The sequence below is a fragment of the Camelus ferus genome, chromosome 3 (genome assembly GCF_009834535.1).
Source record: "Camelus ferus isolate YT-003-E chromosome 3, BCGSAC_Cfer_1.0, whole genome shotgun sequence".
Taxonomy (NCBI): Eukaryota; Metazoa; Chordata; class Mammalia; order Artiodactyla; family Camelidae; genus Camelus; species Camelus ferus.
In genome coordinates, this window is record NC_045698.1 from 108425011 (window position 1) to 108452722 (window position 27712).

Consider the following 27712-nt stretch of genomic DNA (forward strand, 5'->3'; position numbering starts at 1 on the left):
TTATAGTCTCCTAGGGGTGGATGGGGATAAAGAGAAATTGTAGACAAACCTATTGATAAAAAAAAAAACCTCAGGTAGTGATTAAGTGCTAGGAGAAATGGTAAAAGGAATGGGAGAGAGTCGAACAGGAGGGGAAAATTATCCATTTAGGAAGGGTGGTCAGGGAGTGAGGTGGTGACGAGTTGAGGGGTCTATAAAGAGAAGTGGTCAGTCATGTAAAGATCTGGAGGCCAAGGGTAGCAAGGGCATGGCTCTGAATCAGGAACAGGCCTGGTGCATTCGAAGACTAGAAAGAAGGCTCATGTGGCTGAAATGCACTGAGCAAAACAAGGGGGAAGGTGGTAGGTGATGCGATCACTGGGGCAAACAGAGGCCAAGTCTTCGAGCACCTTAGAGGTTGAATACGGATCGGTGTAAAAACTCAGACCAGGCTGCAAGCCATAGGATATCTGAACTATGAGTCTGAGAAGCATTCAGAGGAGGGGGAAAACTGCTGGGGCAGTCAGGGAAGAGTTTTCTATGTTTGCAGCATGAGAAGTATGTGTTTGGAAGTCAGCGGGCTTTCCAAGTTGGGGGTCAGTGGGGTTGGCTCAGAGGCAGGAATAGACATAGTGTGTGTGTGTGCGCGCGTGCGTGCGTGTGTGTGTGTGCGCAGGTGTATGGTCGTGAGTACATATGTATGTACATGAGTGTTGGGAAGTGGTGGCTACCAGGAGAAAAGACGAAGTTGAACGGTCAGAAGAGAGTGGAAGATCACTAAGCCGTTGTGTTGGAAAATCAGATTATTCAAAATGATGCCAGTTTAGGACCAGATGAACACTTACACTCTGAACCAAAATGAGGTTTCATATTTCTCCTGAGATATCCCTAAAGCCCTAACATCCTAAAATCGTTTATCCCCTGTTTATATTCCAGGAGAGACAGCCTAGCTAGAAAACCCTGAATTGTGAAGGCTCAGAGCTTACAGTTGCTCAAATCCACCCCACTCCCTCAGCCCAGTATTTAAGATAGATAAACAGACTGAGGCCCAGAAAGGGGAAAGGACTGGTCCACACACAGGTAGTGTTAGAGCCGGGCCTCTGACCTTCATGTTCCTTCCCAGTTCTTCAGCAGGGATCAATGGGTTATGCATCACACAGGATGCGTGACGGTGTGGGGAGAATCTGCCAGTACTTTCCGGTCCACTGGTCCTGGCAGGTCTGCCCTACAGGCTTGGGGGTCCCTCCATCAGATGGCACAAGGGAGGAGAATTGGGGGGTCACTGCTTCTGAACATGGGCCTTTACACGTGTTGGACCCACAGTTGTCTATGAGCTCTGAACAGACATGGAAGGGCTGCCACAAGATACAAAATGCCAGCCTCTGAATGGAAACCTAATTGTGGAAAATGAATCCATTTCCAACACTTCTTTCCCTGCCCTCACCTTTACCAACCACCTCTGTGAAGCCTGTTGCCAGGTGCGTTGATCTGTTTCATTCCTGATTCTTATAGAGTCCTGGAGGTCATTTAGCCCTGATCTGTCCTCACTGCAGGAAATAGAGTTCATTTCGAGGGTGGGGCTTTGGTATGTGATGTGACTGGAGAGATACACACTGTGAAAACTTCCCAGTCGCTAAGATTTCCCCACATGATTAGATTTCCCTGTTCTCCTGGCTTCAGTTCTCCCTATGACTACCTTCACCCCATTTAGTTGAAGGAATTGATACTTTTAACTGATAAGTTCCCCTAGAAAGGTCTAATACAAGAATTATTTAGTGGCTATCTCTACCTGAGTTTGAGAAAGTTGTAATTTGCTGTCCATCTGAGAGTTTACACAGAAGCAAATTTGGACAGGAATATAGTTGAAGATTCTCATGAATTTCAGGAGAGGCTTTCATAAAGGTGAGACGAGGCCCAAAAGAACGGAAGAGATACACCATACATATGCTCCCCACCTACTGACAAATGAACTCTGCCTCCATTTGATATAAGTTTCTAAGCATCGTGGGTCAAAGACCTCACTCACCTCACAGTACAAAGGTCATAAAGAAAGTGGAAAACTGGACAGCAAGAGTAATCTGTCCCATGCACATGTTTTTGCTTAACCAGCAGTGTCTTTAAAAAGCTGCAAGTGGGCTCCTTTAGCAGAGGAATGTACTTCTCTTACAGTTAGCTACTGCACTTGGTTTTCCATGTTGTACAATTTCCAGGCTTTTTTCACTCATACTAGTTACCCATATGGTTCCCAAAGGCACCTGAGTTTGCGAATCCTTCCAAAGCACATAATGAGTTTGTCTTTAAACAAAGACTGAGGGCCTACCATTTGGTGGGCACTGTAGGATATAAAAAGAGGGCTGAAAGAAGCTTTCATTCATCCATTCACTCATTCATCTATTCATTCTTTCAACCAAAGTCCATTGGGTGCCCGCCATTTGCTAAGTGCTGGGGATACAACTCAGGTCCCTGCTAGGAAGATAGGTATTCAGTCATGGTGACTGTGTGCGTAGTGTGACAGTCACAGAAGTGCAGAGCTCTGTGGGAATGAATAAACAGTATAGAGCAAAAGCACCTACCCTCAAGTACTTTGAAGAGCTGAATGGCTTACTCCAATAAAAGTACTGCAAGACATGAGAAAACCAGAACAGTACCAATCAGTGCTCAAAGGAGCAAGACGCTCACCAGTTTGGGGAGGGAGCCGTTTAAGACGACTGTGTTGGGGAGGGAGCATTTGAGCTGATCGCTGAAGGATGGGTGGGTTTCTGCTCTTGGTGATAGTGATGGGAAAGGCCGTTCTAAACAGAAACACTGCATGTACACAGGCAAAAAAGCAAGCAGACAGAAGATACTTGGCTAGAGGTTTACAACAGTCAGAACAGCTGTCATAGGGGTGCTAGATACTCTACTAAAGACATTGTATGCATAATTTCACTTACTGCTCACAGCAGTCCTCAGACCTGTGCCATTATAATACCTACCTAGAAATGGCTAGTGTATCTAGGCTCAGAGTAGACTAATGGACCCAAGGTCAACCATCTAAAAAAAAATTCAGATCCAGGAATCAAAGCAAGGTCTGTCAAATTCCAGAATACGGGGACTGACCAACTGACCAGTGAGACCCTCTGCCACCAGGCCACGGTGTTTCTACACTTGGTTTGTGACAGGGAGTCCTCTGAAGGTTTGGGGGATACACTGGTACTTGCCCTGGAAAAGTTCCCTAACCTGAAAATGTTAATTTTGTTCCAAAGTTACTTGAGAGAAGAGAACCGCTCCTTCTTTCCTCTCTTTGCCTCTGTTCCTAACTTTTCTCTGAAGCTTAAGGTCCAAGGAGTATAATTAGCAGGCTGGCCTGTCTTGGAGAACAGTTGAGTTATTTCACTTTGGTATTTGATGCCAAGTGAAGGTTTAGCTGAAAGACTGACTAATAAATGCCTCTCTGGGGAGAAGGAGCTGTGAAAACAGCCTGGATCTATTGGCAGAAACTATAGGGGAAAAACTCCTTAGAAATTCAATCAGAAAAAAAATGTCTGGGGAAAGCAAAACGACCAACTAAAGTAATAAACGCTTCAACAAACCTTGATAATAGCAACTTGAAAAATCTTGCATGTTTAGTTTCATTTCGTAAACCCCTTCGGTAATGGGATGAATAAAGATTTCTTGCCTGGAAGTGTAGCTGGTAAATACACAGATGGTGACGTATCGTCACTGGCTCACAGACAGGCAGTGTCACGTTGTGGCGTGAGCCTCAGGACAGTCACCACAGGCCCTGTGGTCCTGGGCACACCGTATACATTCTTGGGCATCTGTGTAACAGGATTATAACTCCCTACCCTAATGCACAGGCCGGCCTTAAACAAGGGGTCAGATAACTGTCTGACTTTTGTGCGATACATATCAATGTCTTCAGGGGAAGGGGTGTATTTGAAAAAGTTTATTCAACATCATAACATGGTTTCACAAATAGAAAATAATTATATTTATTGGAGTTTTAAAAAAAATACCTAGAAATAACATTTCAAGAAGCCTTTTTGGCTCAGCAGATGCTAAATTCTGCATGAACCAAGCAACTTCTTCACTGGGTCCATATATCCATTTTAGTGGGATGTATCCAAATCTTCATGGGACAGAGAGTCATACGTGAATTTATATCCATAGGCCATTTTTACTAGGTCATTAGGATCAGGTGAGTGGATGCAAAAATAGCCTGTAGGCTTAGTGTGTTGGATGTGTGCACAGAGTAATCCCACTACTCACTCACTCACTATTTTCATTTAATTGCATGTCTGAGAATTGGGATGGTCTTTTAGCCCATTGGAGAAATGATCCATGGAGGTTGGAGGTGTGACCTGTGTCTACTGAAAAGAGCAAGTTAAGTGGCACATGTGATGGAATGAAACCTATCACCCTATATTTGTGTCATTCTCTAGTCAACCAAACAAATAGGTGGTAGACAAGAGCAGAAATGTTTCAGACTGTTTCAGGACATGTGTTTGTACGGTGAGTGATATGAATATAAGTAGCTTTTATTTCTGGGCCTCAAGTTAGCCCTACCTGAAAAGCAGCCATTCCCACTAGTAAGGAAGTATCTACAAATGCCAGCTGTTCATTGCTTGGTCATATCCAAATCCAAGGTCATAATTTTCACTTCCAACACCTTATTCTGTCCACTTCTTGCATTCCCTGTCTCCATGATGGTACTGTAGTCCACTGAGTCACCCAGAAAGAGATCAAGAGTCTTCTGACTCTTCTTTTCCTCCTGCTCATGTCTTTGATCTCCACCAAGTTTTCAGTCTGTCACCCTCCTAACAGCGAAGGTTGGCAGTACTGACAGAAGCTCCCAACTGTCCTCTGTGTCTAGGCTGTTCCTGCCACCAAATCTGTCCCTATTTCTGCCATCAAAATCATCATCTTGAAATATGTATTCTAGTATGTCACCCCTTTTTACACTCATGGTGACGTCCAGGCTTCACCTGTAATATTCAAGGCTCAGCAGACACTGACTCTATCCCATCACACTTGTCCTTCCATGTCCCTCCTGAACCCTGGCACGATCCCACATCCAAGTTCTAAACCTTGACCAGATCTCCCTTCTTTACTCTCCTACTTCTGCACCTCAGATCAAGTCAATCAGTTTGCCAGCAATGCCTTCCTGTTCTCTCCTTCTTTACCCTTCCCTCTCTCCACTTCAGACTTTTAATCATCCCTCAGGGCCAAGTTTAGATCTCACCCCCATCAATAATCTTTCTTGGACTTCCTACCCTCAAACCCACAAGAATTGGCCCCCTCCATTAAATCCTTTATTATTCTGCCCTACACTGGCAAGATTTGTGTGCCTTACTGCCTCCTTCCTTGGACTGACAGCTCCTCTGGGGGGAGAGGTCCTTATCATGCTCATTCATATGTCTTCTCCCTCTCCCCTCTCTTCCCTCCTCACCGTCTCCCCCAGCCCAGGCATCTAACTGTAGTGCCTTTCACACAACAGATACCCTAGCAAAGTTTGTTGAACAGAATCCATTAGTTTGCACTCTGTTTCCTTGGCGATGGCTGTTGGAATCCTCTGGGCTGAGTGAAAATTTCAACTAACAAGATGGTGGAGAAAAAACCTTAACTTTTATGCTCATATTCCTTTTAGAAACATCTGGCTTCATTCCATCACTTATTTTTCTACCTCTTTAATATGTCCACTCAATTCTCCCTTCTCCATTGCTATTGTCAGTGCCCTCACTGAGACAAGTCACCTTTGTGGTTAAAGTTCAAGGGTCCTAAAATCAGAGCATCTGGATTTTAATACTAGTTGTGCTAAGACAGACCTTGGATGAGTTAATTACTTTCTCTGGGTCTCAGTTTCCTCAACTATAAAATTAAAATATCAACGCTACCCATTTTGAAGAAAGAGTTTCCATGGACCTGACTGATGAGCTTGGCACCTTGGGAAAATAAAAGCAATGGGACCTCTTGGAAACCAGGTAATCTACAAACCTTCCAACGATACCTGCTGTCCAATTTCAACCCTGGGCAGTGTGTGCAAGTAGGTTGTAAACTTGTGAAGCAAGGGATGGCGTCTGCTCCACTCTGCATCCCTGGTTCCTGACACATAAGAAGAGCATAAACAATCTTTGCAAAGCAAAGCCCCCGTCTGGAATTCTGTAGCAGCCTAGACAGCCAGTTGTGCACATTAGGGCCCTGGGGAAAACTAGTGACCTCTCCCCTGCAGAACCTCCGAGTGAAGTGCCCCAGGGATCCTGGTTGGCGAGAGCACCCTTCATTCTCCACGTGCCCCCAGCTCTCCCTCTCCCTGCCACCTCCAGTCTCCCAGTCAAGCTATTGTGTCTCCTGCTCTCTGTTTCTTATTGCCTGGGCCCCTCTCTGCACTGCTGCCGCGACACTGTCTGTGATGTCTTTAGTGTGAAAGGTGATTCACAGAAATAAATTGCATGTGTTTTAGGTCCGCAGCAGTCCACCTCTATAATCACATCTGTAAGGGACATCATAATAGCCTGAGGGCCTTGGTGTCAGAAGCAGGGACTCCAGGGGCTTCAAGATAGATAAATGCTACAACCAAATGCACATGCAGCCAGTGAAGTCATGAATTAGAGGTGAGGATGGAGGCGCCAGAGCTATCCATCAGGTGTACCTCCAGCCTTTTTAACTGCAGGTTGATAGGAATCAAAAGATAAGAGGTTGTTTCATCGTTGTTGTTTTGTTCAGATTTACAAGAAATATTAAAGGGACTTCTCTAAGCAGAAAAGGCCACCACTAGGAATGTGAAATTTTCGAAAGGAAAAATCTCATTGTTTTGTTTTTTTAATAATCACTGGAAAACGAAGGCTTCTTTTACCTAGTCTCAGCTAACACCTTGTGCCCTCATGAGCCCTGTGCTATGATGAAGGTTCAGATGGTTCAGATGTTGCCGAGGAGAAGACAGAAGCACAAAGCAGAGAAGAGACAGGAGGATGGTACAGCTGGACCAGGATCTGGGAGGCCTGAGGCACTGATCTGTTTTAATCATCACACAGCATGTTGAGGGACGGTAAGGACTGCGGATGTAGGAGGGATCTAATGGGATGGACTCAACAGTGGTGGGATGAGTACTGAAAGGAGAGGTGGAGGAGGTAAGTTGGTTCTCCCAAAAGATTCAGAAATGATGGACAGTAGGGGGAATTGTGCTTCCTTGATCATGGTACCCAGAAGTAGTCCATCTTCATCATTTTTAAATAGACTTTTTGATATATAAATTACATACCGTAAAGTTCTCTCACTGAAAGTGTATATCTCATGATGTTTTAAGCTTATAAATTGTGACTATGAAAAGGATTTAGGGGAAGCAGCATGAAGCAAAGACCACAAGATGAGTAGAGGTTGGCAGAGGGACGTGCTTTTTTAAAACGTGTCTACTCCCCCAGCAACTAATAATTCAGCTCTCACCCAACCCTCAGCCTCCTCCAGGCCTGGCCTTGCCTGCAGGTTCTCTGCACAATGTCGGAATGTGGATCTAGGTGAGCTCACAGGACCTTCACACAGCTCAATGCTGGAAATCCATCTGAGAAGCCTACTGAAATCTGGGAGATTGGGATTTGTTCCACTTGAACTTTCTCCTGAACAAGAATCTCTAGATGCGATTACAAGGTCTGGGTTCTAGGCCAGTTTACAGTGTAGGCTCAGGATCATCCTCCTTGAATGTCCCCATTTGAATAGTGAAGTCAGACTCTGCAAGTTGCCAATCCCTTCCAACTCTGCAAATACGACGTTGGGTTGTTTTGTTCACTTTGCTCTGAAAATCCATGCTGAACCCAGGTGGATGGCAAGGGTGAAGGTGGAGATGGCAAGATGACAGCTGTGGTCTACGGGATGAATGTTTCCACAGTGGAAAGCCAGACATGCCCATGGGGAGGTGCCAGCATTACCTCTGCCCACCTTGCCTTAAGAGTATACACCCTTTGCAGGACCAGCCTGCCCAGGTAAGCATCTGCAAAAACGCTCAGTGTGACCTCTTCCAAAGTTGGATGAGGCCCTACCAGAGATGCAAGAGGAAGAGTTCTGAGATGGCCAAGTGGGGAGAAAGGAGACTGCAGCCAGATAGGACTGGATTAACTCTTCACATCCTTGTGATGCCCCAGAGTGAGATCTGAGTCTGTGCTGTCACATTCATTTTTCCAAAACTATCCTTCTGATGGAACATTTATGTCTATCATCTAGAGACTAAAAACCAAACATCTCAACCCAATCTTCATGGTCCCTCGGGCATCTACTAGCCTGACGTCTCTGCCTTGACTCCATGACTGACCCAATTGGTTCACTGATCTACTGATTGATCTCCCATATTTTTGAAATGCCTACTCTGTGTCAGGCTCTCTGCTAGTGACTAAGAATTCTGATCAATGAACTAGGCATCAGCATGATCTCTGGTACCTATTTATTTTCAGCCCAGCTTACTCTGTCCTTTGGGCCACCCTGCCTTCCTACTGCTAATTAAGTCTTGGACCTGAGCCCATTCTATCCCAGGCTTCATTTGCAGTGTGTATTCTAGAGTCCTTGATGTTTTGGCAGTGGTATTAACCAACATTTGACCATCTAGGAGAGTATCCAAAGAACAAACTCATTTTCTCTAATACCATGAGACAGAACCTCTAAAAGTCAAAATACCATGTCTTTCCTATAGTCTCTAATGTGTATACATTCTGGGAGACATTCAAGTGCTCTCTTTTCCTGTGCATTACTGAACAGCTGTGGAATCAGCATGAACTACAATTCTTCCTTCTTTTTGGAGGAATTGCAATGGAGCAGGACTTTTTTTGTCCTACCGTGGTGATGGACTTACTTCAGATGTATAATAAGTGGTATCCTGTTGGGAATGGCTTGGCAGCAGCTGGCAGCACGTGACAAAGCATTCTTCACAAGCTATGGGGTGAAAGCATCACTTTGCCAAGAGTAGAGTCTTTATGAGCAACCGGAGGTCAGGGACTAAACAAAACAATTCCGTGTTGCAGAATGAGGGGTTACTGAGAACATGCAGGGGAGTGAACTTGCAGTCCCAGAGCTATCTTTGCTCTGCCATCAGCTAGTTATGAGGACTCCACTAACTCAATTTCATATCCCAAGATTCGCCTCATGTGCCTCCTCTAAGAAGCCTTCTTTACCTACTCCCTCTCCCTCAAGTCTGGTCGGGGGGCCATCCTGTGTGCTTATATAGTACAGTCTATTTTCTTCAGTTAGCACATTATAACATAACAGTTATAGAAATACCTCCCTCTCTTACTACATCTTGTGGGTACAGTAGAGTGATTAAGGACATTATTATCAGACAGATAGGGTTACAATTCATAGTTCTGCTGTCTTCTACTTTTGTTTTCATTTTACAGCCATAGTGCCTAATATGATGCCTGGCACACACTGGTGGAAGTGGGGTGTTAGTGACGGTGATGTGGTGATGGTGGTGGTGGTGGTGGTAATGCAGTGATGTGGTAGTAGTGATAGTGGTGCTGATGCTGTGATGTATGATGTGGTGGTTCTGATGGTGGCAATGCTGTCATGTGGTGGTAGTGATACTGTAATGGTGGCAATGGTGTTATACTGGTGAAGATGGTCATATGGTGATCTGGTGCTGGTGCTGGTGGTGGTGGTGGAGATGTCAAGACGGTGGTGATGATGGTGGTAGTGACAACATGTAATGATAATACAATCAGCAACTAGCATTTATTGAGAGCTTAGTGCATGTCAGTCACTGTACTGAGTACTTGCATATTTCTAATTTCATCCTCTTGTTATCTTCCAGATACTAGTATCCCCCATCTTTTAAGAGAATGAAATAAGGTTTCAGAAAAGTTGAGTAATGTGCCTGAAATCCCTACATTTAAGAAATGAAGACAAAGTCAGAATTTGACACAGGCTGTGCGCTATTACCGCATACATACAAAGCACTCAACTGTGGGTTATCTGAATGAGAAAGGAAGGAAGGAAAGGAGGGAGGGAGGAAAGAATTGACTTGTGTTCTGATCTTAAGGTTCCTTTTCTGAAAATGAAGATAATAATCCACGCTTTTATGAAAATCAAACGAGATAAAGGAAGTCAAAGCCCTCTGAAAATTGTCCCGTCCTCTCTGTGTGTGAGGAATGAATCAGCCGCAGTAGCAGCAGCTCCGTAATTACTCATTCATTCAACAAATATGTGACTCTAGGCACCGGGAGTACAATGAAGAAAACAGACTGAAGTGCCTGCCCTGAAAACAAACAATACTGAATAGTTGACCCTTGAACAAGGAGGGGATTAGGGGCACCAACCTCTCACGCAGTCAAAAATTTGCGTGTAAGTTTTGACTCTCCGAAAACACCTACCAACAGCCTACTGTTGACCAGAAGCCTTACCAATAACACAGTTAATTAATACATATTTTGTATGTATGTATATTTGTTATATGTATTATATATTGTATTCTTACAATAAAGTAAGAACAGAAAACCACAAGGAAGAGAAAATACACTTACAGGACATTCACGTATTTACTGAAAAAATCTACTGTGTTGTGGACCCACACAGTTCAAACCAGTATTGTTCGGGGGTCAACTATATTATAAATTTCAAAATTGCTAAGAGGCTGGGTCTTAATTGTTTCCCACCCCAAAAAGAATTATGTGGTGTAAGAGGTTTTAACCAACACTACGGTGGTCATCATATTGCAATATACAAGTGTGTCAAATCAATACGCTGTACACCTTAATACAAAGTTATATGTCAATTATCTCTCAATTTAATAAAATAAAATAAAATAATATAAAATAAAATAAAAGTACCTGCTCCCATGGAGAACCCAGTCTAATGATGGACAATAAACAAAAACAAGAATAATATATATTGCTATGAGGGAGGGAATAAACATGGAGGGTTTGGACGTGTGGGATTGAGGATTCTTTTAAATAAGGTGTCAGGGAAAGCCTCTGATAAGGTCACATTTGAGCAGGGCCTGAAGGAGGTGAGTCATGGAACTGTGCCGGGGAAGACTGCTCTATATCCCAGAAAACAGTTTAAAGTAAAATTAGGAATATGGAGAAACAATGAGGTCACTGTGCAGCGAATGCTGGGAATGAGCTCATGCAGGAACCCCAAGGTCTGCTCCCAGTGGAATACTGAAGAGTCACATTCAGTGTTTTCCCCAGCACTGTTCCTGAAGCCTCAGGCAAGACACGATGCCCTGGAGGAGAGAGATTATTATCCGGAAGCATGATTCCCCTGGCAACAGGCCGTGGGCTGGAGGGAAGTGGCTTCTGCTCACCACTCAACGGTCCATGGATAGGATGACGCCAGACGGGGCATCTGGGCTCAGGGTCATCTGGGCTCATGGCCTACTCACTCCTCCCAGCAGGGAAAGACAAAGGCAAAATCAGGGGTTCTCACCATATCAAAAAGGAGAAAAATTAGCTCAGCCCAGCTCCATGGGGGTCTATAATGAGATCGCCACTGTTTATTAAAATCTATAATGACCTAAGAAGAAGCTAGTTGTACATTATTCAGATTTATGGGTGCCGCCAAATTACACAGAATTGCGAGCACAGGGGAAGATGATGAAAGAAATTATCAACCGGACCGAAGAGCTTAGAGGAATTGGTAAACAGTCAAGGGAAGAGATTTAATTTAGATAAACCTAAGGCAGGTTCTCTGGAAGGTTCCAAGGTCGGAGGAGAACAGAAAGGAAAAAATAGCTACTCAGATGGAAGAGACACAGGAAGGATCCTGGGAAGGATGTTGGTGGCAATGTGATCAATATCATGATAAATGCAGAGGAGATGAAGTTACTGAAAAATGTGCCTTCTCTTTAGAATCCCAGGAGTAGTGGGATCATACATGGAACAGAACACCAGATTGGGAGCCTGAGGGCTGGAGTTCAAGTCACTGGCCCTGTGACTGGGGGAGGCCTTTTGAAATTTCTGAAATTTAGCTTCCTCTCCTGTAATGATCTGTACTGTGGCTGTCAGCCCCAAATCCTTGGTTCTCTTATGTTTAAGAGGGTGGCAAGAGCTCAGTGGAGACTCTGAATCCATCCCTGCTCCATCCCAGCAGACCTTGGTGGGAATAGTGAAAGATACAGGTTCAAGACAGAGGCCCTACAGAAGAGTGTTTATCTGGGAGATGAACCAAAGGTCCAGGCCTCCTAGGAGACATTACAAGAAGTTTAAAGTTTGCAGAATTGAGGGAGTATTATTGTTATGGTAGCTCGGTATAACTGGGTTGCACTGGAGACTGCAGAGAAAAATCAAAGGGAAGGTTGAGTTCCAGTGGTCAAGGGGTGCACGTAGTGCGGGATGAGGGTTATGCTACGTAAGACAAAACACAGGCTGGGTGTGTTTCAGGATTGGGGTGGAGTTTGGGCAACTTTAAGACGGTGTGGCAATCTGAGATGCAGGGACAGCTGCATTCTGCTGCCAGCCAGAACCATCTATCCATTTCAGAACCTGCCAAAGGAGATTTGCAATGACAAGGATCTCAGAGAAAGAAAATCAGGTTTCATCCTATTTGCTTAAGGTCCCGGGTTAGTCCACCGCTACAGCAACATGGGAGCGAACTCCGTGCTCAGCTGGGTGTGTAGCGGTCGGCAGACTTTTTCTGTCAAAGGCCAGAGGGTAAATATTTTAAGCTTTGTGGGTCACAGGATACCTGTGGCAACTACTCAACTCTGCTGTTGGAGAGTGAAAACAGCCTCAGACCATATGTAAATGAACAGGTATAGCTGTATTCCAGCAAAACTTTTACCAGAACAGCCAGATTCAGCCTACACACCATAATCAACCAATTCATCTTTAAATGTTTGATGACCCACCTAACAGCAAATGTGTCCTCATCAGTATCCTGAAATCTGTTCAATTTTGCAAACAATTTCTTCCTATCAGAGAAGAGAGTGAAGAAGGAAAAGCCCATTTCCAATAGGTGTTTGGAAGGATGGAATCACTTACTGAGACATGGGTCAGTGGGAATGCATATCAACATGACAAAAATCCCTGGTATTTAGCCTGATCACTGGTGTGTGAGGATGAATTGTTAGAACATTAGATGCTTATATGAGCGACGTACTTGGAGAGAGGTTCACCAAGATGGGGGCAGGTTTTGACTTCCTCCAATGAGGAAGAGCTGAAGAAATAGACTCTCGAGCCTGGAGGAGAGATACGAGAGGGAACGTCAGGGAAGAGAGAGGAAAGTTGGATGGGTGGAGGTCACGGGAACTCTCGTTACGGCTAGTTGTAACAGAGACCATGCATTTGGTGCTATCCATTTTAGAAAATATTTTAGGAAGAGTTTTGTTGACTTGCTTACCAGAAGATGGAAAGGCCTTTCTCACAGGTCCCCCACAGATGGAGGAGTTCAATAATAATTATTTATAATGGTAATTTATGCTTATAATAAAGCGACAGTGCTTCATACCACAGCAGCTATTCCCAAGGTATCACGCCAATGCTTTCCATGCATCACCTCACTGAATCTTCACAGCAGCCTTAAGAAGCAGGTATGAGGAGCATTTTGCAGGTAAAGAAACTGAGAGTCAAGCTGACCCAAGGAAACACAGTTCATAGTAAGTTCCAGAACTCAGCCCTGAGCTCAGAGCTGACCCCACAGCTGACACTCTTAGCCTCCTACTCCAGGGCTTCCAGGAGGAGGGGGAGGGGGAGGAGGAAAACATCCTTCCCAGAACCCTTCCTATGTCTCTTCCTCCTTCTCCTCCTCCTCCTTCATTAGTGGGTATATTCAAGTGATGACTCAGTGTTTGGACCAGTGACCTATACCTATAAGGATCCTTGAAACCAAGTTTCTATTGTGGTCAAAGGGCAGGGAACTCAATTATCAAAATTGTAAACAGAGCTAGAGACCAGAGTGTAATATCCGTGAAGGCAATGACCTCATCTGGTTTTTTCATGGTATTATTCCTAGCATTTAGTTGTGTCTGATAAATAAACTCAATCAATTAATCAACCAATAAACAATTGAATCAATAAATCAATGCGTGAACACTTTGGGGATTATTTCTTTTTTTTAATATAAAGACCTCATAACCATCTAGCCCAACGATTTTATGCCTCATTATTTCTCTCTCCTTTAACATATAGTCTAATACCCTGGGCACGGTAGGCACTTAATGACTACTAGCCAGTGATGAGGCCTCACTGTGACCATGTGAAGTGCCACACAGTTACAGTAAACAGCAACCTTTTTCTCCCTCCCAACTCCCATGACAGATGCAGCTCCTTCTTGCTCCCTATGTGGGAGTTGTAACTCAACTCTTTTCTCTCCCATTTATGGATGCAGGTTGGAGAGTAAATCGGAGAAGAATAAGCTAAAAACGTGCTCTGATTTGTAAACGGTGCTTTGGCTGGAACTTAGGTGACTGTACTGCTATTAATGGGTTACTTCTAATGCAGTTCAGAGCCATTGACAGAAAATCTGGTGGGACTTTCATGTGGCAGGCAACACGTGGTACAGCTCAGATCTGCGGACGAATGAGGAGTAAGACCTGGAAATCACAATAGCATCCGAAGAGTGACCAGGCGGAGGGGTGAGGTAGTGAGCTCCTGGACCTCAGAGGTGCTGAAGCAGAGGTGGCCAGGGGCAAGGTTTAGAGAGGGCGGCTATGTTGTGGAGATCAGGCACAAAGATCATGAAAGCCCCCTTAAAATATAAACTTTTTGGATATTTGACAACCCCCTGCCTCTGTTTACTGTGACATTATCCTTTGGTAAACAAAACCATTTCTTTTTAACTTTTTACCAAAATGTAATAAACATCACTCGCTTAACGTTTTGCTCCTCCTCGAGCAGTCTCAGCCTGGCTGGCAGCCTTGGCAGGACCCCAGCCTCTGGCAGAGGTGTTCATTCTCTCCCTGCACCAAGAGGACAATGATTCATAATCATCAAAGCTCAGTCTATGTCACACCACATCAGCCCAAGTGTCCAAGGAGAACCACCATGACAATCAGTCCATGAGAATAAGTCCAGCACTTCCTGGTCAGTCCTGGATTGTGCTGGGATGGCCTGAGGTGGGGCCAAGCAGTGCGTATTTTTAAAAATCTTCTTAATTCTGAAATACAGTCCAGAAATAGGACCCCATCATTTAGTCTTCACAGTAGCTTGTAAGGTGAATGGCATTATCCTCATTTTACTTAGAAGTAATCGAAAACCCAGAGCTCAAAGGTCTCTGTGATTAGAGGTACAGCAGTAGTTAGGGGCAGATTAAATCTAATTAAATCTAGGGGCAAACTAAAATCTACATTAGTTTTCTTCAGATACAAAAAAAATCTCTCTACCAGGCAACTTTTGATATAACTCTGTAACTTCAGGACTGAGAATAGGGTTGATTATTGATTGGTTATGGGTACTGGGTTATGTGTAATTATGATAAAAAAAAACAGTATTGTTTTAAAATATATGAGCAACACATGTTTATCATGGGAAAGTATAAAACACAGGTAAGAAAAGAGGGGAGGAAGCAAAGCACTTATCATTGCATGACTCTGAGATAACCCTTTTAACATGTTGACACGTATCATTTTAGACTTACCATCTAGTTATTTGGGTTTTTAAAATTAGGATCATGGTGTATATAAAGTTTTTCACTCTTCCATATTCACTTTCTATATTATGAGCATCTTTCATCCTGGTAAGTGGGTATCCATGCCTCATGTCTGTTAGAATGACTATCATCAAAAAGACAAGAGAGAACAAATGTTGGTGAGGATGTGGAGGAGACAGAACACTTGCGCACTACTGGTGGGAATGTAAATTGGTACAGACACTATGGAAAACAGTATAGAGTTTCCTGAAAAAGAAAATAAAAAATAGAACTACCAGATGATCCAGCAATTCCACTTCTGGGAATATATCCAAAGGAAAAGAAAACACTTTGTCCAAGAGACATCTGTAACTCTTGTTGTTCAGAGCAGCATTATTGACAAAAGCCAAGACATGGAAGAACCCAAGTGTCTATCAATGGATGAGTGGATAAAGAAGCTGTGGCTTATATATACAATGGAACATGAGTCAGCCGTGAAAAAGAACGAAAGCCTGCATTTGCGACAACATGGATGGACCTTGAGGGCCTTACGTAAGTGAAATAGGTCAGTCAGAGAAAGACACATACTGTGTGATCTCACTTATATGTAGAATCTGAACAAACAAATCAAAAAAACTCATAAAAAAAGAGAACAGATTTGAGATTAACAGAGGCAAGGGGTGGGGTGGGGGAACTGGGTGAAGATACTCAAAAGATACAAACTTCCAGCTGTAAGATAAGTTAAGTTCTAGGAAGAAGAAGCTATGATATGTTTATACAATGGAATACTACTCAGCCATAAGAAGAATAAAATAATGCCATTTGCAGCAGCATGGATGGACCTGGAAAATGTCATTCTAAGTGAAGTAAGCCAGAAGGAGAAAGACAAATACCATATAGTATCACTTATATGTAGAACCTGTTAAAAAAAAAAGACAAACAAACTTATTTACAAAACAGAAACAGACTCACAGACATTGAAAACAAACTTGTGGTTACCGGGGGTGGGAAAAGGGGTGGGAAGGGATAAATTGGGAGTCTGAGATTTGCAGATACTAATATATATAAAATAGATAAACAATAAGTTCATACTGTATAGCACAGGGAACTATATTCAATTTCTTACAGTAACTAATGGTGAAGAAAAATATGAAAATATATGTATATTCATGTAAGACAGAAGCATTATGCTGTACACCAGAAATTGACACAACATTGTAAACTGACTATACTTCAGTAAACATATATACACAGAAAAAAATAAGTTCTAAGGATGTAATGTACAACATGATGACTACAGTTAATACTGTATAGTATATTTGAACGTTGTTAAGAGAGTAGATCCCAAGATCCTCATCACAAGGAAAAAAACACTAGTTTTTTAAAATATTTCTATTAGATGATGAATGCTAACTAAACTCATTGTGATTATCATTTCACAATATGTAAGTCAAGTCATTATGCTGTACACCGTAAACTTGTACTATATGTTGACTCTATCTTAATAAAACTGGGAAAAAATTAAAAATAAGCAAATATCCACACTAGTACTTAAATGATGATGGAGTGCCTTGCTGTACTATAACATAATGTGTTCAGCAGAATCCCTTGTTAGATATTCAAGATATCTGTGTGTTTTAAAAACAACATACTTAAGTAAATAGCATACAGCCTACCAAAGCTCAAAAATGAACTACAGTGAGGTATCATCTCACACCAGTCAGAATGGCCATCATTCAAAAATCCACAAATGACAAATGCTGGAGAGGCTGTGGAGAAAGGGGGACCCTCCTACACTGCTAGTGGGAATGCAGTTTGGTGCAGCCACTGTGGAAAACAGTTTGGAGACTCCTCAAAAGACTAGGAACAGATTTACCATATGACCCAGGAATCCCGCTCCTGGGCATATATCCAGAAGGAACCCTACTTCAGGATGACACCTGCACCCCAATGTTCATAGCAGCACTATTTACAATAGCCAAGACATGGAGACAGCCTAAATGTCCATCAACGGATGACTGGATAAAGAAGAGGTGGTATATTTATACAATGGAATACTATTTAGCCATAGACGCTGACAACATAACGCCATTTGCAGCAACATGGATGCTCCTGGAGAATGTCATTCTAAGTGAAGTAAGCCAGAGAGAGAAAAATACCATATGAGATCGCTCATATATGGAATCTAAAAAACAAACAAACAAAGCATAAATACAAAACAGAAATAGACTCACAGACATAGAATACAAATTTGTGGTTGCCAAGGGGGCGGGGGGTGGGAAGAGATAGACTGGGATTTCAAAATTGTAGAATAGATAAACAAGATTATACTGTATAGCATAGGCAAATATATACAAGATCTTATGGTAGATCACAGAGAAAAAAATGTGACAATGTATATATATATATGTTCATGTATAATTGAAAAATTGTGCTCTACACTGGAATTTGACACAACATTGTAAAATGACTATAAATCAATAAAAAAAAGTTTTAAAAAAATGAAATGTTTAGGTAATAAACAGCTCTGAAGAATTGAAAGGGTTAGCATTCAGTTAACCAGAAAATGTGTTTCCATCCCTCTGCTTGACTGGATAACTGAGGCGGTGCACAGCAATGGCCCTTATCCCATCACTGTTTAATGACAGGCGTGACCAGCACTTTGACAAATGAGTAATCAGACTCACTGGGATTCTTTTCACCTTTGAAATCGAATCCACACCATACTTGGACATTATTACTTGTAGGTCCTTGAGACATCCCTGCTACCTCAAAGAGCAGAAGTGAGATCTCTAAGGTTAGCAGTCAACACTGAATTTTCACCAGGAAAAGGAGAGGAAGCCATCAATTTAAACTCTGGAAAACCTCATGCCTGCCCAGAAATAGCAACAGAATCAGATCAGAGCGTAGAAGAGTCCCATGAACTTGAGAAAGATCAGGTGACAATGGGTTTATTGGAGGTATGAGACCAGAAAGGAAGAGTTCTAAAAATCTCAGGGGTACAGCATCCAAAAAGTGAGCAAAACTGACCAAATCATGGACTCTGGTGTCTGTGGAGAAGAAAAGGAATCTGGCTCCTCTTCAAAAATTCATCAGGAAACATATTTGCCAGGCCATCCATTTATGGAATGAAAGCAACTCTCCAGGTGATCCAGAAATTCCAAGAAGATTTTTTTCCTTTCTGTGATGCTCAGGAAGAGACACCAGGGTGGGGGTAAAGTGACCTGAGGTCTACATTCTCGACCTGGCTTCTGTCCTCTCTCTGCAACTAAGAAAATTTTCTCTGTCTAGGCTTTGGGTTTTTTTAGCCATTAAATAAGAAGCATTATTATATATATACATCAAGAATTCCAGATCTACCACTTGCAAATGGCATGACATTGGATTGCCTCTTTAACATCTTCCGAATCTCAATTTTCCAGTCTTTAAAAGAGAGATAAAAATACATACAAGACCATACTGAGTGTTAAAACAAAATGAAGTGTATAAAAAAGCTTCGCGGAGGACCCATGACACAGCTGATGCTCAGTACTTACAGGAGTTGGCAGCTGTTTTATTTTCTTTGCTCCTTTCTAGCTCCAAAGTATTACTCCATGGCAGGTGTTAGGGGTATACAGAGATGCTAAGATACGTTCATTGCTTCCAAAGAGTTACGTCCACTGTGGGGAGCAGACACGTAAACACAGCTGTACTGGAAGATCAAGTAGAGAGCTGTATCATTGAGACAGAGCTGACACATTCTTATCAGGGGTGAGTGGGGGTGAGCTTTACAGTGGAGGCAGCCATGGAGGTGGGCTGTAAATGATGAGATAAATATGAAGGCAGAGAAGGAGCAGAAGTACTCAGACAAGAAGATAAAAGGCACAAGTGGATGGTTGAGTTGTTACTGTTTTCTTAGCTCCTTGTAATGGGCTAATACAGATGTTAAGGTGGAAAAAAAACCCCAGCATATGTATCTACAACTGAACCCAAATCAACTGCTGCCACAAAATTAAAATTTTGCCCCCTAGTAAATGGTAGAAAGCAGTAAACAGGATCAAGAGGACCCCCACCTCATCCTCACTGAAGCAATTCCATTCTCTCCTCAAAATGCGTCACCCTGTGGAATGGTCTGCCTGTGTCTGGTGTGGTGGGGCGTGTACCCTTGGTGACTTTGCTTTGCTAGTAACAGTCTGACCCTGGACCTACGATGTCACCTGATCCTCAGTTCTACAGTGGGGGTTGTACATTCCACCTGAACACTGCCATCAGTTGTGAAAATTAACTGAGATGCTATGGGATCTGTTTAAGAATCATCTAGAAAGCTTGTGAAAGAAAGCACAGATTACAGGACCCCCCACCTCCATTGGTTCTGATTCAGTAGGTTTGAGGTGGGACCTAAGAATTTATATTCCTAACAAGCTCCCAAGGGAAGCTGATGTGGCTGTTACTGAGGACAACAATTTGAAAACCACTGCTTTAGGGCACTGTGTTTTTCTCAGCTATTATTTACAATTGGCACAAGAGTAATGTAAGTGTTTATTATGTTTTATTCTGCTTCCTTCCTCTTAAGAGACTCTACAGGGGATATGTACGTGGAAGACATATTTCCTCTAGCTGTCCCTCCACTGTATTGGCCTTGCTTAGTCATATATAGTTAATGAATATGTTGATTTGATTTGTCCTCATATAGCTTCTAGTCTCACCAGAAAGACATAACAAATTTATTAGAATGAGAACATTCACTGGAATAAGATTAAGTCTTTTTCCAGCTTTACTTTTTCCCTTGGTAGTGAGGCCTACGATTTCTAAAGGACTCCTTAACCTTTGATACAAACTGCATTCTTACTGTGGCCACTCTCCCCCTTTCTGGTTCTATGACCACATATGTCAGTAGTCTTTAAAGGCCCCAGATTGGATGGGATTTTGATTAGTGTAAGAGAAGAGATATCCATGTCAGTAGAGCCAGATGTCTTCTGTAACGTCTGAACTGGGCTTTTCAGCATCAGAACTGTAAATCATCTTCAAAAGGCTCCTTCTCCCAGGAGTGGAGTCTTTGCTTTATTCATGTGCCCATCGCTACAGTACGCTCTTGCCTCGTGACAATTATGGCCAATCACCATGCTTTCACCATCTATCCCCTTCCTGCACCCCATCCCTTTTCTTGGCCTCTGCGCTTTCATGCTGCACAGTATCTTTTGCAAACTCTGTTCTTTATACTTTGGGAACAGCATTTCCCAGGGCCTGGCTCCAGTCAAGCCATGAGTATTGCCTTTCCATGATCAGGAGAAACTGTCAAAGTGTCCATTTCCTCTTTGAAAGAGGAAGAACGGCAGCCATTCTAATTTCTTCCAGGAACAGTATCAAGAGACCCCTCCTCATCCTCACTGAAGCGGTTACATCCTCTCTTCAGAATGTGTCACCCTTTGGAATTGTCTGCCTGTGTCTGGTGCAGTGGGGCATGTACTCTTTCTACACGTAAACTTGTTCCCTCTGTGTCGCAAGTCCCAAACTGGTGTTCCGTAGACCATATTCACCCTGGGGGACTTAGTTTTCTGACTGTTTGTTTTTGGTTTTGTTTTTTCAAAGGAAAAGAAAATTGAGTTTGTGACCAGCATTACGAAAAGAGAGAATTTATATAAAATTTGGATTTCCAGCTTCTAAAAAACAAACGAATCAGAAGCTTTGTCAGCTTGAGCCCCCGTTGTTAAAGACAACACTGGAAGAGCTGAGTGCTGGCCACCTCCTTTGCACAGGGTCCAAGCTCTCTAGTTTGCCACAGTCTACACTGCCTTGTCACTTATTACAATACCTTGGTTCCTGAAGGTATTTAAATTAGTTGCTTAGTTTTGCTCTTCTTTTTTTTAAACTTTTTTTTTATTGAGTTATAGTCATTTTACAATGTTGTGTCAATTTCCAGTGTAGAGCACAATTTTTCAGTTACACATGAACATACATATATTCACTGTCGCATTTTTTTTCGCTGTGAGCTACCAAAAGATCTTGTATATATTTCCCTGTGCTATACAGTATAATCTTGTTTATCTATTCTACATATGCCTGTCAGTATTTACAAATTTCAAACTCCCAGGGAAGGGAGTGAACTGAGCAGGTAACTCTCAACAGTTTAATTTGAGCTCTGAAATTGCAGGATTGAAGCTGGGACGTTTTCTTCCAGGCTGGCCATTTCTCTGAGCTAAAAATGCCACCATGGTGGATTCATTCTTCTAGATCCATGCTTCTCAAAGTACTGTCAAAGGATGATGTGTGTCAGAATCCCTTAAGGATCGAGTTAATGTTTATTTCCAAGCCCCATTCCCAGAGATTCTAAGTTGGTAGGTCCCGGGTAGGAGGCAGAAATTGACATTTTAGGAGAAATCATCCAAGTGACTTTGATGTAAGTGGAACTCCAGCTGTAGAGAAATAGGGCATGTAGTTAAATGGCTGTCCTTCCCTGTCTGCTAACGTGGCCATTTCCTTCTGAACCTAGACTACGGCCTAGGAATCAGTTCCGAAGCAGCCGCTTCATGTGTTAAATCACGACAGAGATCATGCATGATCCCTTTTGCAGCTTGGAACCCACAGTTCTCAGTGATGGAGCCATTTTCTTAGCACAGAGCAGCTGGGAGGTTTTCCAAATGTGCTGACCACAGGAGGACAGGAAAGGGGGTAAAACTCCTCTCAGTCTTCAGATGTTGAGGTCTCACTACAGCACTGTTTTGCAAGTTTTTAAAAAAGAACTAATGATCACCCCTTTGGGTTATCATAAAAGCCTCACACCCTGCTGTCCTCCACTAGATGTGAATACATCCTTGGACAATGCCCTTCAATGAGTATCGCTAAATGCAGAGGGTAAATTCCATCTTCTATGCATCACTACCAATGCAGGAAAATACACTGCTTTTGGAAAATCGTACCATTGAAACAATAGGTATACCTAAATGATTAATAATTTATAATGTGTTCATATTGAATATGGTTTTGCCACGACTCCTGCTGCTTCGGAGGAATACTGCGATGTGTTGTTATATAACCTCTACCTTTAGCAAGCACGCTCCCACTTCCTCGTGCCCCTCCAGTCAAGGTCACTGTTACAAAGCCAAGGCCAGGGAGGGCCAGGAGGCAGCGGGGGCGCAAGCCGGTCACCACAGGGAGCCCAGGCCCGGGAGAGAATGACTGGTTCCTGGGTGCCTATCTGGAAGGTGTCTGTGCATCTGAATTGTCCTGTCCAGGCTGGAGTTTCAGCCAGTCTGACAGACTGCTCAAGAGGACTCATGTGTACACTCCAGTAATGTGGAAACTCTTCCCCTGCTGGATGTCAAATGACCTGATCCAGAGGGAAAGAGGCTGAAATTGCCCTGTCTGGCAATAAATAACAACCTGGCATTTTTGGGCAAGAAGAATCTTTCAAGAGAAACAGGAAGGAAATGTAGAAACTGGAATGATGACACTGATGACGATGGCATTCAGAGCAGAGCCAGTGACATTAACTAAGAGATGATAATGTGTCCAGGACATCCATTATCCTGTTTAATCCTCACACCAACCCTGGGAGGCAGAGGGATCACTTTTTGTCTCATTTTACATGAAGAACCTGAAGTTCAGGCGTATTAAGTGACTTACACACGGTGACAGGTAGTCCAGCTCACCCTCAAGTCCATTCTACTCTCCCTCGCTGCACAATTATGATGCAATTCCTTGTTACAGACACCATCTGGGAAGGCTGTTCATTGCTGCACTACGCCACACTTCTGGGGAAGTTCTTGATCTTTGCACAGTGTGGGAGCTGAAGTTGGTCCTTCTAGAAATACAACTATTTTCTCATCCAACTTTGGCCAAGAAAGGAGAGGCTCAGAGATCAGTTGGTATCACAGAAGGTCACTCTTCCGTGCAGCTCACTTCATCCATGTATAGGTCTCCTCACTTCCAGCCCAGTGCTCCAGCAAGAACCAGAAACTAAATACTCCCTGGAGCCCTGCTTGTCTCTCAGAATAAACTACAGAGTCAAAAACCTGAGTTAAAATCCCAGGACTTAAAGGCAGTAAGTATCATTTTTCTTCTAAGCTGGCATAGCCAGCTAGGTGTGCAACTAATCTTGGTTGCAAGAATGAACATCACTAGTAAGAGATGTGAACTTGGTGAGCGCATTGTACCTCCTTTCTTCAGTTTTCCTATCTCTGCAATAAGTAGGAGTGGTAGGTGTTTGGCAAGGTCTTTCCACTTCAAATTTTGTTTAATTCTAAAGCAGGGCTTCTTACAGACTCACAGACAATAGAATACAAACTTGTGGTTTCCAAGGGGGACGGGGGTGGGAAGGGACAGCCTGGGAGTTCAAAATGTGTAGATACTGACAGACATATGTAGAATAGATAAACAAGATTATACTGTGTAGGACAGGGAAATATATACAAGATCTTACGGTAGCTCACAGAGAAAAAAAAGTGTGACAAGGAATATATTTATGTTCGTGTATAACTGAAAAATTGTGCTCTACACTGGAATTTGATACAATACTGTAAACTGACTATAACTCAATAAAAAATATTTAATAAAAACGTTTTAAAATTAAAAAAATAGCAGGGTTTCTTTACCTAAGGTCTGAAGATTGGTCAATGTACTCACTGTAACTATATGCATCATATCCTAAAAGTTCAATTTAGTGTAGTCTAATTTAGGTGGACAGTTCCATGACTTCTGACAAATGTATACAGTCGTGTAGCCACCACCATAATAAGATACAGCATATTTTCATTAGCCCCCAGATTCCCCTGATATACCTCTGCAAGCAACTCTCTGCCCCAACCCCAGCCTCAACCACTACTGATCTTTTTCCTCTTCCTGTAATCCTGCCTCTCCCAGAATGACATATAAATGGAGTCGTGGAGGATATAGCCTTTTCAGTCTGGCTCTCCTTCCTTAACACGATGCTTCTGAGATTCAGTCATGTTGTTGTGTGTACCAATAGTGTGTTCCTTTTATAGCTGAGCAAATATTTTGTTGCATAGATGTACCACACAGATTTTTTATCCATTCCAGCTGATGGACACTTAAATTGTGTCCAATTTAGAGCATTTATGAATGAAGCTGTTATAAATATTCATGTGTAGGTTTTTCACACATATTTCTTTATATCTTTCAGGGAAGTATTGTGAGAGTGGGTCCATTCAGAATTACTGAGTGTGTGTATATATACAGTGTTTTTCTCGGGAGATGGTTCATAGTTTTTGAAAGAGTCCCAAAATGGTTAGGGCTCACAAAAGGCAGAGAACCACTGACCTTGTTGCTGCTCCCTGTTTTATGTGTTGAATGCCTTAAACTCGGTGGCTTGATTTCTCAAATAGAATATTAACAAACTGCAGGGCAGCTTAGCTTAATGAAATAGGTATTGGATTAGATTTGAGGCACTGCCCACAGTAGTCTAGGCTTTCACCGTGCGACATGTCCAGCCCTCTTTCCCTTTCCAGGACCTCAGCAACCCTATCCACGGATAATGGGTTTGATGGCTAATTTCCGTTTCTTCAGCCTATGTGTCCCAGGCAACATAACGCAAGCTTCCTCCCTGGCCCCCTACCCCTTTGGAACTCTGGCTCAGACCCTCCAAGGACCCATCACTCAGACTTGTCCTGCTCCTTGCAGAGACACAAGCAAAGAGCATGACATTTTCTATCCAGATGCTCTCATTTTTGCTCATTAATGTCTGTACCTGGGAGGATGCATACCAAGAAGAATGTTTATCAAGGCGTGAGAGCAAGGGACCAGATTTCCAGTCCTGGTTTTGCTAACAGAAGCTCACTGGAGGTGGGAAATCACTTTAACTTCCTTTGCTTATTATCTTGAGTGGCTTTCCCAAATCCTTGGGATGAAGACTCAAAGCCTTCACAAGACCTGTAAGACCTAGCTTTTGCTTGCCTCTCCAGCCCTCACTCCCACCTGCCTCCCCTGCAATGACCTCCAATGACTCTGCCCAAACCAGTCATTTGGAAAATATAGTGGAGGTTTTGGGCATAAACTCTGAGTTCTTCGTTTTGAGGCACTCTAACTTTCAGCTGGGCAATTATGCACCACTAAGTAGAGTTCCAAAGGTGCTCCCACGTAAACAACTAAGCCAGAGCAACAGGACAATAAAGGACTGCAGGTGTGGAGAGGACAGAGCAACAGGGCCAGCTTTCAGGCTGCCACTTTCTCAGCAAAGCAAGAAGGACAGATTTAAGACCAAAGAACAGGGAATTTTTTTTGATTGGTTTCCTCTATTTATGTAACTTCTTTCTCCTTTAATTACACAAGTTTCTCTATGATACACATCTTTAGGACAGCCTTAGACAAGTACAAGATTCTTCAAGTGGCCCTGATTTATTCAGTTGGCATTTATTAAACCTTTGAGGGAGGATCAGGAGTCCACTAGGACACCAGATCCTGGTCCCCAAGCAGCTTTTTCCAGTGGGGGTCATGAGAGCTACCATCTCTCTATTACCTTCTTTGTATTCCGCATTTTGCTGAATCTTACATCCATTATCTTATGCAATCACTATAACAAACTTAACATTATCCATATTTCACAGATAAGTAAACGAGGACGACACTGAGACAGTTACTTGGCAAGTACGGACGTCATGCAGCTGGTAACTTGTAGAGCTTGGGCTCAGCCCAAGTGCCTGTGATACCAAAGCCCATCCATGGAACTGCTAGATACTATGTGGGAAATCAGGTTCTTACTTAACCTTCCTAGGCTCCAATCTCCTCTACGAAATGGGATAACAAAGTGTGCAGGCTTATAGTGTTTGCAGGAATTGAAAAGATAATTAATGTAAAAGCATTTATTTCTCATAATGCCTGGCACATTTTAAGTCTCAGTACAGGCTAGTATTGCTACTATCTCATTATCACTACCATCATCCTTATTGTTTGCCAAGAGAGAGGATTATGCAAAGTCCTGCTTAAAGAGGGGGCAATCACTTTCACCAAGGGGACAGTCAGGGTGTGTGAGGATGGGTGTAAGGTTCATCAAAATGCAAATCTGACTTCAAAAGGAGAATGTGTATGTAGGGACAGGGACTCAAAAGGGCCAATATAAGAAACACCATGAGTGAAAACAAAGAGATGGGAGAACACTAGTAGTGACTACAAATGGTGAACAGGGCATTTTGGCTGACTGATACGAGTGTGAATGCAGATGGTGGTGAACAGATGCCTTGGGGCGAGAGTTTGGAGAATTGCATTGAGCAGAGGCTTGGTTTTATAGGAAGAGAGGAAACATCGAATATTTATGAGCAAAGGAGCAACAGAGCAGAGCAATGTCCCAGGAAGACTGGGCAGGCTATCTACACCCACTATGGCTGGGATGCATGTAAGGGAGTTACAGGATATGAATGAGACTTGGGATAAAGTTCATGATTAAGTCTGACCTAATACAATGCTATATCCAATTAGCAAGACCTATGTTGGCTTTGGATGGGGAAGGAGAATCTGAGACCTCTGCGTCAGTCCTGTGAAACGCCTAGGACTTAACAAGTCTTGCAAGGTGCATTTTCAATTAGTCACAGCAATTTAGTAGCAGTCCCCTGCTCTGCTGTGTTAAAGTCCATTGGGTTTTTCAGAACACCCTTGAAGGAGGAGATGAGGGAAATACTTTGACCTGTGAACTTACTGAAGGTAAAGATTGTGTGTGTGTGATGCTTGATTGCTTGATTGTTGCATACTTAACAAGTAAGCGTGTGAATGAGTGAATCTCCATTTGACTCAGGCAACTGAAGTGAGGGGACAGGGTGAAAATATCTCAAGGTCTCATGGTTGGGACACATATGACTGGGACTTGAACCCAGGACTTTTCATCTCTCCCAATTTCATTATTTTCACACATCTCCATTTACATTTCCTTAAAAGGGTGCTTTCCAAGGTGTACACAATTTTATGACTTGGAATCCTGCTTTCCTTTTTTGTTTTCTTTCTTTTTTTCTTCCTAAAAGCAACGCTTTGCCTGTTGCCTTTTAAGTCAGTCATGGAGGGAGCATTGGCTTTGTGCCCTCAGAGAGCCGATTTTCCAGCCCCATGCTCTGATTCTGATGTGAAATAATGGAGCTTAACCTTCAAAGACATGAAAGGTACCAACTGTTTTGTTCTCTAAGCATTCAGAGGCAGCTGTTTGGTGTTTGTTTGTTTTTTTTTTTTTAAATTTCCCCTTACAAAGTTTTCTTTTCCTTACAGCAAGGAGGGCGAAGGATGGAAGGCAGAAGGA

The 27712-nt window shown here is 42.8% G+C and overlaps 1 protein-coding gene and 1 long non-coding RNA gene across 5 annotated transcripts in view; one reads left to right on the plus strand and one right to left on the minus strand.

Moving 5' to 3' along the window:
- GRIA1 (glutamate ionotropic receptor AMPA type subunit 1) overlaps window positions 1–27712 on the plus strand; it is a 289206-nt gene that overhangs the window by 43645 nt on the left and 217849 nt on the right. The gene's annotated exons all lie outside the window — the stretch shown is intronic.
- Window positions 1038–24199, minus strand: LOC116662787. Its single transcript, XR_004318835.1, has 3 exons — window positions 24190–24199; window positions 21199–21208; window positions 1038–1418 (listed from the first exon to the last, which is right to left on the minus strand). It is a non-coding gene; the product is annotated as an uncharacterized LOC116662787 (long non-coding RNA).